At 47.9% G+C, this 14,742-nt stretch overlaps 1 long non-coding RNA gene across 1 annotated transcript in view; it reads right to left on the bottom strand.

Moving 5' to 3' along the window:
• Positions 1-10,976, bottom strand: part of LOC144753843 (uncharacterized) — a 167,648-nt gene extending 156,672 nt beyond the window's left edge. The window contains exon 1 of the long non-coding RNA XR_013594560.1: positions 10,720-10,976. This is a non-coding gene — a long non-coding RNA (uncharacterized LOC144753843). The remainder of the gene's footprint in view (positions 1-10,719) is intronic.
• Positions 10,977-14,742: the final 3,766 nt, after the last annotated feature.

The raw sequence follows: 14,742 nt of genomic DNA, 5'->3' as shown, positions 1-14,742 counted from the left end.
GTAGGTTAACAGAACAGAAATCCCCAGCAGGAAAAGGTGTGGTGCAGCAGCCAGTGTGACCGACTCCGGCACCGCAGTTCCATCCCTGGCAGCGGCTCAGCTTAGCATCATGTGACTCTGGGCAAGAGCTCACTTAATCTTCATGAGGGCCCCCACCGCCTTGAAACCCTCTAGTGGTGATATGTTTGCGCTTTAAAATTCGAATCAATCAATCAGAACTGGTGACAAAACAGTGACTCAAAAAGTGAAGATGCACAGAAGAAAATCCCTGCTCAAACATTGAGAGTCCAAACTAAATGAGTGAATCCAGAGTAACAGCAGTCTACCTCCAAAGAGCTCCTATCCCATGAGAGTCAGGATGCCATTTAATCACAATTTCAAGATGAGGTCCTTCAACAGGATCAATGCAAAAAGAGCAATTGATGTGGGTCCCTTGCTCGCTTTGCCACTAGATTCAAGCTAGCCTGGCTGAGGAGGGCTGTTATCCCAAAACCGGACCATCACCTTTCCCACAAAACCACTTAATACCTTGGTACATAGTTCTTTGCAACCATGAAGAATACAAATAGACCTTTAGTGCAAAATTTAGTGTAAAATTAAACAGATTAAGACCTATTAGATATTTATTGCAAAAAGATATTGGAAAAAGTTCAATACAAGTCAGTTTAAAAAAAAAAAGCTGCAGTGGTTCAGAATGCCTATAAGCATGCAGAAAGATTCTAACTTTTCTAAAATTATCTAAAGAATGCAAAAAACAATAATGATCTATCTGCTAGTCACTTTAAGCTAAAAAAATAGAGCAGAAAAAAGAAAAGCAGTATTTCATTTAACTTGCTTTAAACAGCTGCTCAGTGACCGGACCTGCCTTTCACCTTGGCAGCTGGCTCAGGCAGCAGGCTTTGTGACATCAGAACTCGACTGCAATAACTTATTAGTCGAATTTGGACGTCTTTGACTGCAATAACTTATTACAGTCGAATTTGGACGTCTTTTCTTTATAATGGACGACTGGGTGTGTCACACGTAAACTGTGTGAATGTCTGTTTCAGTCTGTCTGCTGTTGTATAAGCTGCTCCATGGGTTGGTTAGTAGCTACATGAGTATCTATATGGGTTATTGATTGGTTGCCAGAGTATTTGTATGGGTACCTGAGTGTGTGTGTGGGTGCATGGGAGGTGTGTGGCTCTGTGCATACATGTTTGAGTGATTGAATCACTGGCTGTATGGGTTCAATAGTGCATGTGGAAACAGCTGTATGGGTGGGTCAGTGTGTGTATGGGTCTGTTACTGAGTCAATGGATGTCTTGGTGGTACATGTTCAAGTAACTACATATGTAAAAGGCAGTGTATGTGAGAGTTAGAGTATATAAATGACTATATGTGAGCGTCAGTGATTGAATAGATGAGTGTTTACTTGTATCAGTGATTGTATAAGAGAGTAATTATGTGTTTGTTTCTGTTTGAATAAGTGATCTGTTGTGTGTGTATAACTCTATAGGTCAGTCAATGGACGAGTGATTGAGTCTTTGCATAACTGACTAGGTGTGTGAGTAACTCCATGAATGATTGGCACTGTGTGAGTGTCTGTATAGGTGTGTGAGTGCATATGATAGTGTCGTATTGATGAGTGACTGTATGTATGAGTGATTGTATGGGTGAATGAGTGGATGTGTGTGTGTAGACCTAGAAATCAGTGAGTGCATATGTAGTAACTGGTATTGGTGTATCGATGGTTTCGGAAATGGTAATTTGTATTTTACAGTGGGTGTATAAAAGGTTATATTAGAGTGTGAGGAGGTGCATCAGATTTTCACAAGGATGATGTCATCTGTGATGTCATTTGAGATGTCATCAGTGATGTCACTGACCATGTCATGAATGATATGATATGTGACGTCATCAGCAGTGCATTGTTAGCTGAACATACTATAACGTGGGAATTTCTATGGTTTTGTACGAGTGAAATGTCCAACTAACTAGAACGTCCCTGAAACCTATGTTTTTTTCAGTGAATTTCTAATGTTTTTTAAATGCAAATTTCTAACTATAACGTGCCTGAAACCTATGATTTTCTTTTGTGAATTTCAATGTTTTTTAAATGCTAATTTCTAACTATAACATGCCTGAAACCTATAGTTTTTTTCAGTGAATTTCAATGGTTTTTAAATGCTAATTTCTAACTATGCCTGCAAAGTTAGGACATGTGAAGAAAGAGGAAGAAAAGCGCAGAAAGAAGCAAGACAAATGCAGAACGAGGCAAAACAAGTCCAGAAAGACTAACAAAAATGTTGGAAGAAGCCAGAGATGTGCAGAAAGAACCAACAGAGGAGCAGAAATTCCTCCTGTGCCCCAACATTTTAGTGACGGGTACTGGTGGTAACTGACTCTCACTAACCAGGACCAGAGCCAGTGCTATGCTAAAAGACACTTGGAATACAGTAAAAACACCTACTTATACTAGGGAACACTGTGTGTTGGGGTACCCCTGTAATTAGCATGACCTCCTCTGTATTTGCCCTGAGTTAGTGCCTGGGTCATTGCATGAGTACATGGGTAGTGACTGGATGATTAGAGTGCTGCAAGGACAGTGCATGGTGATTTTATAACTGCTTGTTTTGGCGGAGTGATTGGATAAGTACATGATGCTGGATGGCTGATTTGAGGAGTGCATTGGTAGTGACAGAGAGATTTCTGGAGTGCATGGGTACAACCTGGAATATTGGAGGAGTGAATCACTACCCTGCATGGGTAGTGCACAGGGGAATGTAGCAGTGCATGTGTTAGTGCCTGGGTCATTCCATGAGTACATGGGTACTGACTGGAAGATTAGAGTACTGCAAGGAGAGTGCATGGTGAATTTATAAGTGCTTGGGTTTGGTGGAGTGAATGGATAAGTACATGGTGCTGGCTAGGTGATTGAAAGAGTGCATGGATACTGACAGGGCAATGGCTGGACTGCATGGGTAGTGCTCAGAGGATTATATCAGTGCATGTGATTGCATAAGTACACACATGTCATATCAGGCCCAGCCTCCTCCCTTCACCACTGTGCAAACGCGCCCTCTGGTGGGTTTTAATTTGGGGAATTAATTCCCCTTGAATCCTGAGGGTCCCTGGGGGCTAACTAGCCACCAGGTACCTCCAGTAAGCGCCACAGAGCTGTGTTGCAGAGAGGTGGTCCGAGGCCACATCCCTTTTTGTACCTCTCTGCAACGCAACTCTGTGGCGCTTCCTGGACGTACCTGGTGGGCTAGTTGGCTCCCAGGAACCCTCAGGAGTCAAGGGGACATAATCCCCGAGCTTAAAACGTGCCACAGGGCGTGTTTGCACACTTGTCACATCATGCCACGCCCCCTCCCTGCACCACTGTGCAAATGTGCCCCCTGAAGCTTTGTAAATTGGGGGATTAAATCTCCTTGAGTCCTGAGGGTCCCTGGGGGCCAACTAGCCCACCAGCTACCTCCAGTAAGCGCCACAGAGCTGTGTTGCAGATTGGTGTAAAAATGGGCGTGGCCTTGGATTACCTCTCTGCAATGCAGCTCCCTGCCGCTTACTGGAGGTACCTGGTGGTCTAGTTGGCCCCCAGGTACCCTCAGGATTTAAGGGGACTTAATCCCCAACTTAAAACGTGCCACAGGGTGCGTTTGCACATTTGTCACATTAGGCCACGCCCCCTCCCTCCACCACTGTGCACACGGCCCCCTGGAGCGTTTTAAATCGGGGGATTAAATCTCCTTGAGTCCTGAGGGTCCCTGGGGGCCAATTAGCCCACCAGCTACCTCCAGTAAGCGCCACAGAGCTGCGTTGCAGAGCGGTGTAAAAAGGGGTGTGGCCTTGGATCACCTCTCTGCTACGCAGCTCCCTGGCGCTTACTGGAGGTACCTGGTGGTCTAGTTGGCCCCTAGGGACCCTCAGGATTCAAGGGGACTTAATCCCCCAACTTAAAACGTGCCACAGGGCGCGTTTGCACATTTGTCACTTCAGGCAACGCCCCCTCCTTGCACCACTGTGCAAACGTGCCCCCTGGAGCGTTGTGAATTGGGGAATTACATCCCCTTGAGTCCTGAGGGTCCCTAGGGGCCAACTAGCCCACCAGCTACCTCCAGTAAGCGCCACAGAGCTTTGTTGCAGAGCGGTGTAAAAGGGGTGTGGCCTTGGATCACCTCTCTGCAACGCATCTACCTGGCGCTTACTGGAGGTACCTGGTGGTCTAGTTGGCCCCCAGGGACCCTCAGGATTCAAGGGGATTTAATCCCCCAACCTAAAACGTGCCACAGGGCGCGTTTGCACATTTGTCACTTCAGGCCACGCCCCCTCCCTGCACCACTGTGCAAACGTGCCCCCTGGAGCGTTGTGAATCGGGGAATTACATCCCCTTGAGTCCTGAGGGTCCCTAGGGCCCAACTAGCCCACCAGCTACCTCCAGTAAGCATTACAGAGCTGCGTTGCAGAGAGGTGTAAAAAGGGGCGTGGCCCCTCAACACCTCTCTGCAATGCAGCTCCCTGGCACATACTGGAGGTACCTGGTGGGCTAGTTCGCCCCCAGGGACCCTCAGGATTGAAGGGGACTTAATCCCCCAATATACAATGTGCCAGGGGTTGTGTTTGCACCCTTGCTATGTCAGGCTCCGCCCGCTCCCTGTTATGTTATGTTACATTTGATTTATATAGCGCACGGCTACTCCAATGGAGTGTCCCGGCGCTTTATTGGCAGCTCATTTAACAAAAAACATAACCACTAAAAACATCCTGAACAGCAGAGCGACATAAACTAAAGGGTAAAAAGCCAAGTTTTCAGTCCCTTCCCGAACAACTGGAGATTAGCAGTACTCCGTAAGGCCAGAGGCAGAGTGTTCCAGAGCTGTGGTGCCCTTAAACTTAAGGAATGCCCCCCAATACGTGCCCTCTTCACTCAGGGAACCACCGCGAGAGCCAAAGATTCAGAACGCAGAGATCTGGCCGGTCGGTAGAAAGCAAGCCTACGCTGAAGATATTTAGCTCCCGAGCCAAAAAGCGCTTTATGAGCCAGGGTCAACGCCTTAAAAACTATCCGCTTCCGGATAGGCAGCCAATGGAGCGACTGCAGAAGGCCGGACACTCTGTCTCGCCTGCGAAGGCCAAAAATTGCGCGCGCAGCAGAATTCTGCACGACCTGCAGCCGCTGTACCAGATAGTCCGGAAGGCCCAGATAGAGGACGTTGGCGTAGTCCAGCCTAGAGCCAATCAAGGCTTGAGCCATGATCCTCCTGTGCTCTTCTGTGAGCAGAGGGAGAAACTTCCGGAGCATCTTAAGGATGCCGAAACATGTGCCCATAAGACCGAAGATCTGGGATCTCAGTGTCAGACCTTTATCGATCTTGACTCCCAGATTTTTTGCCAACTGGGATGCCTGAGCTGGGGGGAACATGTCAATCGGCCACCATGCCTGCCAGTCAGGGTCTGAGGTACAGCCAAAGAACAGCACCTCTGACTTGTCAGAGTTACATTTAAGGCTGTTCTGCTGAAACCAGTTGAAGACAGCCCCAAGACATTCCCGAATGCTCTCTCCATCGACATCCTCACCCTTCCTACATGTGAAGAGGAGCTGGGTGTCATCAGCGTAAGAAACGATCTGGGCCCCAAAAGACTCCACCAGTGCCGCCAATGGGGTCATAAAGATGTTAAAGAGAGTCGGGCTCAACACAGAGCCCTGTGGAACACCGACTCCCAAAGGCGGCATCTCAGCGGAGCTAACAGGGGCCCAGACCGTTTGTCGGCGGCCGGCTAAAAAAGATGTAAACCAGCTGAGCACCGTCCCCCTCAGACCGATGTTTTGAAGTCTGGCGAGGAGCCCCTCATGGGGGACGGTGTCAAAGGCCGCCGACAGATCAAGCATGACCAGCATGGCTTTACCTCCAGAGTCCAGAACCTCCTTGATGGCCTCAGACACCTCCAACAGCGCCGTCTCGGTACTCTAATTAGGGCGGAAACCAGATTGAGTCGAGTGAAGCAAGTCGTTAGTTTCTAAAAAAGCGGAGAGCACGCAATGCACGTGCTTCTCCGTAATTTTAGCCAGCGCTGGGAGGAGCGATATAGGCCTATAATTGGCCAGCACCTCGGGGTCTAGGCCAGGCTTCTTAAGGAGGGGAATCACCATTGCCCGCTTCCAAGCCTGCGGGACCGTCCCCTCCCTCAAAGAGAGGTTCGAGAGTGGATTAACCAAAGGGTTAACCACATCCGCCATCCTCGCTAGGAATTTGGCCGGGCAAGGGTCTAACGGCGACCCCGATTTCAGGTTGGCCAGAAGCGCCAGTGACGCCGAAGGAGAGATAGGCGGAAAAACAGACAAAATAAAATCCAGGGTAGGCGATGGAACTAACCCAACCCCATTACAGGGAGGCATTTCAACCGACCTCCCTGGGAAGGAGTCCTGGATCAGTTTAATCTTGTCCATAAAAAACTTAGCAAGATCACAGGCCCACGACTCAGAGGGAGCGTTTGGGAGAGATTAGATCTGGGGGCCGTGAACTCCCTCACTACAGTGAAGATCTCCTTACAGGAATTGGAGGCTGCCTCTATCCTCCTCGCCAGGTAATCCTTTTTCTCACGAAGAATGCCGCGGTGATAAGCTTTGATTGCGGTCCTGTATGCAAGTCTGGCCATCGGGTCGTACTGCGTGCGCCAGACCCTCTCCGCCACCTTACACTGGCGACGGGAAGCAAACAACGCCTCCGTAAACCATGGAGCAGAAACCCGCTTTGATGTCCCCCGGGAAGCCGACATGGGGGCTAGATCATTCAGCCTCTCAGTCAACCACCGCTGCAGAGAGTCCACATCCTGCTCAAGGTCACCTGAGAGGGGACACGGATGGTCAAGAGAAGCCTGAGCAAGCATCTCAGGAGTCACACGATGGAGTGCCCTAGAAGCAGGTCCATGCTGTCTAGACGCATTGCTAGACAGTTTCTCCCTGCCCGGTACATAGAACCTGGCCATCCTGTGGTCAGACCAGAGCACCGGAACGAGCTCTATGTCCTCTAAAGGGGCCGTAGAAAAAACTTGATCCAGCGTGTGACCCTTATCGTGTGTGGGGCCAGAGAGAAAAGGTACAAGGCCGAGGGGACCCGTAATCTCAAGTGGCTTGTTCGTATCTGGATCCTCACCCTCGTCCATGTGGAAGTTAAGGTCTCCCGCCAACACACAGTGCTCAGCCCTCAAAGCTAACCCCGCAATAGCTGCCTGAAGTTCATCAAAAAAGGATCCCACTGGTCCAGGAGGTCTATAGACCAACAGCCCTTTGAGAGCTTGATGGGGAGCCAAAGTAATGGAGAAGGCTAGGGACTCCGAACCTGTAATCGTATCCAATGGGATAATAGAACAAGCAACACGCTTATCCACCACAAGAGCCACCCCTCCTCCCCTCCCCTTCACTCTATCCTGCCGAAAGATATTATATTCCGGTGGAATGGCCGTCATAATGTCGGGATTGGACAATTCCCCCAACCATGTCTCTGTCAGCATCAGACATAATGGTTTTTCCGCCACAAGGAGATCAAAGATCTCCAGGGCATGTCTGCACACTGACCTGGTATTTAGGAGCAGACAGAGATGTTTCACCCTAGCCTCTCCCCTCTGCGATAAAGCAGCAGGGGTATACCCGGGTGTCCATCCGCAACCAGGACATTGCCTCTTACCCATATAGTGACCAGGAAAAACAGTCCGACAGGCGCAAGATACCTTTTGCAGGGAGCGAAGTTCCGACGACGAATACAAGACCATCCTCCCAGCAGCAACAGAAAGCTCTACAGAGCCGAGCCCAACCGCCACTCCGCCGCCTCCGAGACGCTGACGGGCGCAGACGGGCAGGACTCTGGCAAGACTCAGGCACAGTGAAGGCACGACCGCTGCACGTTGCCGCTGCGCGGTCAAGGGAGCTTTAAGTAGGCGTCCCTCTGGCTGTCCTGAGCGCTAGAGCGCTCTCAACTGGCTTCCCCTGCAACTCTGCACCACTCCACTGTGCAAACGCGGCGAAATAAAAAAACAAAAAAAATCATTTTTTGGCCTTGGGGGTCCTTCTAGGACCCCCTGAGCAGGCCTAGGAGGTCAGGGTGTTTCTACCCTGCCCCCTTCTCTTGTTTTATTCCTTAGTTTTTCTGTTTTCTGGTGACTTGTTTCTACCGAGCCACATGATTGTGTCGTAATTTGGCAGCGATCAGGGTTAGCATTTGCTTCAGCTACACAAACTTTCCTCTATTAGCTTGGCTATATTCCGGAGGCCATTTTGTATTCCTGGCTTCCATTTTCAGTGAATGCTCTGCCTCGTGGTCAGCATGCCCTTTTGTCCTTTCTCTCTCCCGATTACCATTTAGTCTGCCCAGCTACTGGCTATTTTTAGTAATGGTCAAGCTTGCGCATGCGTATTCGAGCCTTCAAGGTTAATGATCGGTCACTGCTTAGGAATGTTCTCCAAACTGACCAGTGGTACTAAACCCCTCCCACAAGTTGGCTGTGTTCCAAAAATGCCCTTATATGTACCTAAATTGTGTAAAGTGTATACCGCCTACTATTCAAATTCCTGTAAACTGTATAAAAGAAGCCATGCATTCGATGTTCGGTGTGATACTTCTTGCATTGCCGAAGGGTGCTGTAGGATTGTACCACCCCCCCATGGGGTCTTAATAAACTTGTCTTTTGCATTTTCAGTTTTCGTGCCAACTTCTATTCTAAGGTATCGAGAGTTTTTGCAGAGTATGTAGGTCTGTTGAAACCCAATACCACAATGGCTGCCAACTCTTCCTCGTTAGGAGTGTTGACAGACAATCACAGTGAAGCTGGTGCACAGCGCTTACGCTCAGCCCAGATATCGAAACTTTTATTTTTCTAATTTCCCAGCAACTACTGATTGGATTTACACCATTTAAAAAAAAGGTCGCTTTCTGGTCCAAGCACTACCTTTTTGCCAAATTTGGGGTAATTCCGTTCAGTAGTTTCGGCTGTAGCCTTGCACAAAGTTTCCCATGGGAAATTAATTTTTTTACTTATTTTTTTAATTTCTCAGAAACTACTGAACAGATGTACACCATTTAAAAAAAGGTCGCTTTCTGAAGCAAGCTCTACCTTGCTGCCAAATTTGGGGTAATTCCGTTCAGCAGTTCGAGCTGTAGCTTCTCGCAAAATTTCCTATGGAAATTAACATGGGGAAAACACGTTTTGGGACACCCTTTTTTTCTCAGCCCCCGCTTGACGAATCGCCCCCAAGCTTTCAGGATAGGAGCTGACCTGGATAGACTTTTTTGGGGAAAATTTACAAAGATTCATCAAACGACGCCAAAGTTATTAGCAAATCAAAAAATGGTTTTCATATGTAAACTAGGTTGTAACTATAACTACCTACTGGCGAGGGCGACCTTCCCTACCTAAATGTACAGGCACTTAACATTTGCTATTTAGACCCTCGATATTCTTAGGCTCGATATTCAGTAGTGCAACTTTCCATTGGCATACAGTTGTGGCCGTCAGGAGGAAGGTGGGTGGACATGTTTGAAGTTCTTGAGGATTTTGCTGTTGCAGATGAAGTCAGAAAAAGTCAGTCAAATGGTTGCTGGTGCAGGTGCAGCATTCTAGGACCCCTCATTGAAGGAGATGGTTGCCTGGGGGCCAGGGAACAATATACAGGCTGCAACCACAAGATGAACGCAAAATACGTCAGGACCTTTGAACAGACAGTGGTATTAAGCTAGGTGAAACGGCGCCACTCAGGAAAATCGCACATATATTAGTTTCAATAGATCCTACATTCTGGACAGTGCTGTAAGGTGAGGAGAACCACCAACCTCCCCCAAATTTGTGGCCGAGGCCACATAATACACAAAGGAAATCCTCAGCACATGTCTGTAGTATAGCTAAACATTTATCTGCACATTGTATGCATAAATATTTCCTTTGCAAAATACTTCAGGAGCTGGCGTTCAATAAATAAAACAAACAGGTGCAGCACAACACTCATTGGACTTGTGAAAATTGCTCTGGGTTAATGTAGGATCTGATGTTTCTGGTTCAGTACCACTGTGCCGCCAAATTCCTTACTTCATTGTCTTTTCTAATGGACCTGTTTTGTGGCCAACTCAAGTAGCTTGTATGACGGGATCTCTAAGCAGTGCTCAACACATTTTTGGATCGTATTCTATAGCCGAAAGTTTAGAGATTTTGGAAAAGTTGCTATTTCCCCCCTGTATATATTGTGTCTTTTAGACATGCTTTGAAATGCTTGTTCTCAATGTTCTGATGTTTAAGTCTGAATCATGGAGTTCCACCTGTGGCAATTACAAGGTGTGAGCAGCTCAGGGAATTCACACTTAGGCATGCTGAATAAAGATCCTCTTATTTGAAACTGATTGCTAAGTGGACCTAAGTATTGCTTCATTTTGGCGACAAGCTACCGGCCCATTCAGCATTCCAGGTGATATCATATCCCTAGACGTGTCATTGGCCTCACTGCAATGCCCGGAGCAGTAAGGAGTGACGCAGGGGAATCACTTGATTAGAGCACCTTCTGATCCCTGCCATTGTAAGGTACTTAGCAGGACTCTGAGGCTGTGTGCTAGCGGTGTAATCAAATGTGTTAAGAGTGCACTGTAGACCCGCCATTGACCGATACAATGCTCACGTGTCAGATGCACACAACCTCCGCCATTGACCAGTGCAACACTCTCTTATCAGACGCATGTGCCATTAAAACATTACCTGCCATTGTGCTGATATGCACTGATGCTGGTACTCTCATACAGAGACTTGCTGTGGTACATGGCGTGTATCAGTTTCTGCCCTGACGCGTGGCTCTTGTGGGTGGAAGCCTTTTTCCTTATTCCAGTAGAGCGATTAGAGGAAAGTCATTAGAATTACCAACAGACTTTGGAAATAGAAGGACTCTTCAAGCAAGTATCTAATTTTGTAGGAAAACCTTATGATTCTATGGCAGTCCATGGAGGCTTCGTATTATGCTTCTCTTTCTTTACTAAAGCGAATATAGCAGCCAATCAAACTTTAAAATACATAATCCGGAAGGACAACCCCTTCCGACGTATGCACCAATCACTATACCCCCCACAGGTATAAATGTCTCTGGCCCTGATGTCCGTCCCCTTTCTTTCCTGCTGCAGCAGCGAGTTAAGTGACCTTTATTTATATGTGTACTTTGGCGATTTTACGCAGCATTCTGATTGTATTTCAATTGTTTTGCTTAGCGCTTTGCATGCACTTGTAATTGTGGTATTATTATAAATTTTGTTGTATTATACGCACTCCGGCGCTCACTGAGGCAATTTGGCGTGGAGCGGGAGTGGGACAGACGCACACTGCGCGCTCGAGGAGCAGTCCTCTTTTCATTGCCATTGCTCTCGCGCATGCGTGAGCAGCTGGATCAGAGTTTCATTACCGATCGGTTTTTCCCTGCATGCGCGAGTGCTTCTGCTCTATCCTCGGTCCCTTCAAACACCTGACGAGGCACATAAAACGGAATAAGGCATTGCCTGAGGGGGATTGAGGGGTGGCTCCCTCCACTTACAATTTGAACAGTCTGCACAAGCTGCATAAGTAAGTTGTAAGGCTAGTGTCTGTCTTACATTGGTAGCGGCAGGTTAGTTAGGGTGAGTCATTTTCACTACAATTAAAGACTGTCACCCCTGGGTTGCTCTCCCCCCCCCCCCCCCGAACCTCCACCACATCTCCATTAGCACAATGGCATACTATGCCAGGGAGGTTGACCATTGGGCTGAATTTGATGAGTATGCAGAGTATGAAGAGGTGCCTTACGAGCACCAGATGGAGGAGCAGTTGGAGAAGCCCTAGATACACATATCCAGGGTTCTGTGAACAGGTCATTAATAAAGGCCTTGCAACCTTTTACTAAACCATAACAAAGTTATGGGAAGAGGAAACTTAGCAACTCATAGGGCGAATCATCGTGTCACTCCTAGGCTGAGGTACTATCACGCAAGGCATCGTCGGTCATGAGAGAGCGTGGTTATGGCAACTCGCTCCCTTCTGGTGATACCTCACTCCTAACTCCAGGGGAGGCGGAGGACTCCTCTCTGGCCACTCTGGACACTTCTGAGTCCGATCAAGATTCGGATGCTCGGAAAAAAGCGACAAAGCAGAAAAGAAAGTCCCATAATGTAGAGGACAGACAATCTAATAGGAACCTATTGTTTGACCCTAAGAATATAGTGCACCCAAGATCCATGGAGTGGGTATCGTGTGTGGAAGTAGCTCACTATGTGCAAGAAAACCTTAGACAGGATATCGAAAGCAAGGTTCATTCTACTTTAAGATCTGAATGTCCCTGGCTTTCCTGCTTGGGTAAAGTAGCGGATACCCCTGAGTTGGACCCTAACATGGCCACTTTCATGAGGAAGTTTGCAAAGGATCCCAAAAAGGGCCTAGATAGAGTGTGGAAGGGTTGTCAAGACAAGCTGCTAGCTATATCAGGACTACTGACCAAACTCCTCGAAGCAGCGGTGACGGCTAAGGACTCAAATACACCGCTGGATCCCATGGAAATTCTGGAATGGGCTCAGAGGGCTTTATGTTTCCTCAGTAATGCAAACTGTGCCCTTTCGACAGACAGCAGGAGATCCTTTTTGACAGAGGCAGGAACCCTAGCAAATTGCCTTTTATTTGTGGACAAATTTGTTAAGGAATTAGGAAAGAATGTGGCAACCTTCTCGGCCCTCGACAAAGCTCAGGCTCAGTCTTTCATACTGGCCTTTTTAAGAGAGCCGGAGGCTTCAGGGGTCGAGTGACCGGCCGAGATTTTACCCGGACCTCTAGAGGATTCGAGCAGCGTGGTCGAGGCGGAGCCCAGTGTTTCATTTTCTACCCCAACTGCCATCGGGATGGCCGAGGAAGGCAGAACAGAGGAGGATACAAGGGACAGAACAACAAAGGAGATAACTCCTATTCAGGTAAATTTGGTGCAAGCCAGGTATTTTATGGTGGGAGGTCAGATTGCTTTATTTCTACACAAGTGGGAGAATCTAACACAGGACCCATGGGTACTGCAGACGGTACAGGGGTTTCAGATAGGGTTTTACACCTCCCCTCAACAGGCACACAGTCCGTCCCCTCTACGTTTTTGTTATGTAGAAATGTCTTTCATAGACAAAGAGGTGACCGCTTTATTAGCAAAAGGAGCGATCTTGGAAATGACTCCACACCCTCAAGGTTTTGTCAGCATGATTTTTCTCATCCCAAAGAAGGATCAGGGCTTCAGATTGGTGTTAAATCTCAGGGAATTCAATTCTTGGGTACAGTATTGCCATTTCAAGATGGAGGGCATGTAATTATTGAGGGATCTTCTCTTGGTGCGCTTGGATTTAAAGGACGCTTACCTGGCAGTGCCCATTTTCCCTCCGCATCGGAGGTTCCTTCAGCTCCAATGGTGAAACCGATGGTTCAAATTTTCGGCCATGCCATTCGGTCTCTCGTCCGCCCCTTAGTGCTTCACCAAGTTGCTCAAACCAGTGGTTCAATATCTGAGAGAAAGAGGGGGGAGACTCATTACCTATCTAGACAATATCCTTATTGTGACACAGAATGTGGATACAATACGTCTTTATCTAGCGTGGAGGATCCGGTTCCTGCAGGAGTTGGGATTCGTCATCAATGCGGACAAGTCTATCCTAACACCGGCACAATCGATGGAATTTCTGGGTTTTCAGGTAGACTCAATTGTAGCACAGTTACTTTTGCCACTCAAAAATTGCATCGTGATCAAGAAAGAGTTGAGGAGAGCGCCTGCCTCACTGACTATATCCTTGAGGACGTTGGCGCGTTTGGTAGGTCTTTTAGCTTCATCAATTCAGGCAATATTTCCGGGACCCCTTCATTATTGGGCACTTTAGAGACTGAAAATCTTGCATTTACACAAGGGCCTGAATTATGCGGAACAAATGTTGCTCTCCCAGGATGCCAGGATGGAGATTGCCTGGGCATTTGGAACACATGGACGCATGGAATGGCAAGGCCATTTTCGCGTCTGCACTGGAGGTAGTAATCAAATCAGATGACAGTCGATGGAGGTGTGGAGCCCCTTGCGGGTCAGTGGAAACAGGGGACAGATGGCCCTTGTAGGAACTAAAACTCCATATTAATTGTCTAGGGTAACTAGCAGGTTTGTTTGTGATTTGAACACTGTCCTCATGGAAGGCGAGTTGTTGTATTCCCCTGAGGACAATGTATCGGCAGTGAGATACATCAATCACCTGGGGGGCCCGAGATCTCGGCTACTGGTGGAGATAGCCAAATATTTTTGGCACTATTGCCTCCTACACCACATATCAGTGACGGCGTATTACATTCCGGGCAGCTCCAATGTGGTAGCGGACTGGAACTCTCTGTTCCTACGGGACTCTAGCGATTGGAGGTCGAGACTAGACACACAACTTCCTCAGTTCTACAGTTGGTGTTCAGATTTTCTGGCGGATGCATTCCTTCAATCGTGGACGACAGGTACGATTTATTTCTTTCCCCCGTTCGCCATGATACCGAGGGTATTAGCACAAATCCGCAGGCAAGCAGAGGAGGTGCTACTGATCTCTCCATAGTGGAGGGCACAAGCTTGGTTTCCAGTGACATTAGCCTTGTCTTGTGCTCCGCCAGTACGTCTAATGTTGTTTCCACAGATACTTGTGGACCCCCTGGGTCTTCCCCATCCACTAGTGCGACAGGAGCAGTTGCCACGCATGGCATGGAGACTTTCAGGAGACG

The sequence above is a fragment of the Lissotriton helveticus genome, chromosome 5_1 (assembly GCF_964261635.1).
Source record: "Lissotriton helveticus chromosome 5_1, aLisHel1.1, whole genome shotgun sequence".
Lineage (NCBI taxonomy): Eukaryota > Metazoa > Chordata > Amphibia > Caudata > Salamandridae > Lissotriton > Lissotriton helveticus.
This window is presented reverse-complemented; position numbering and strand designations above follow the sequence as displayed.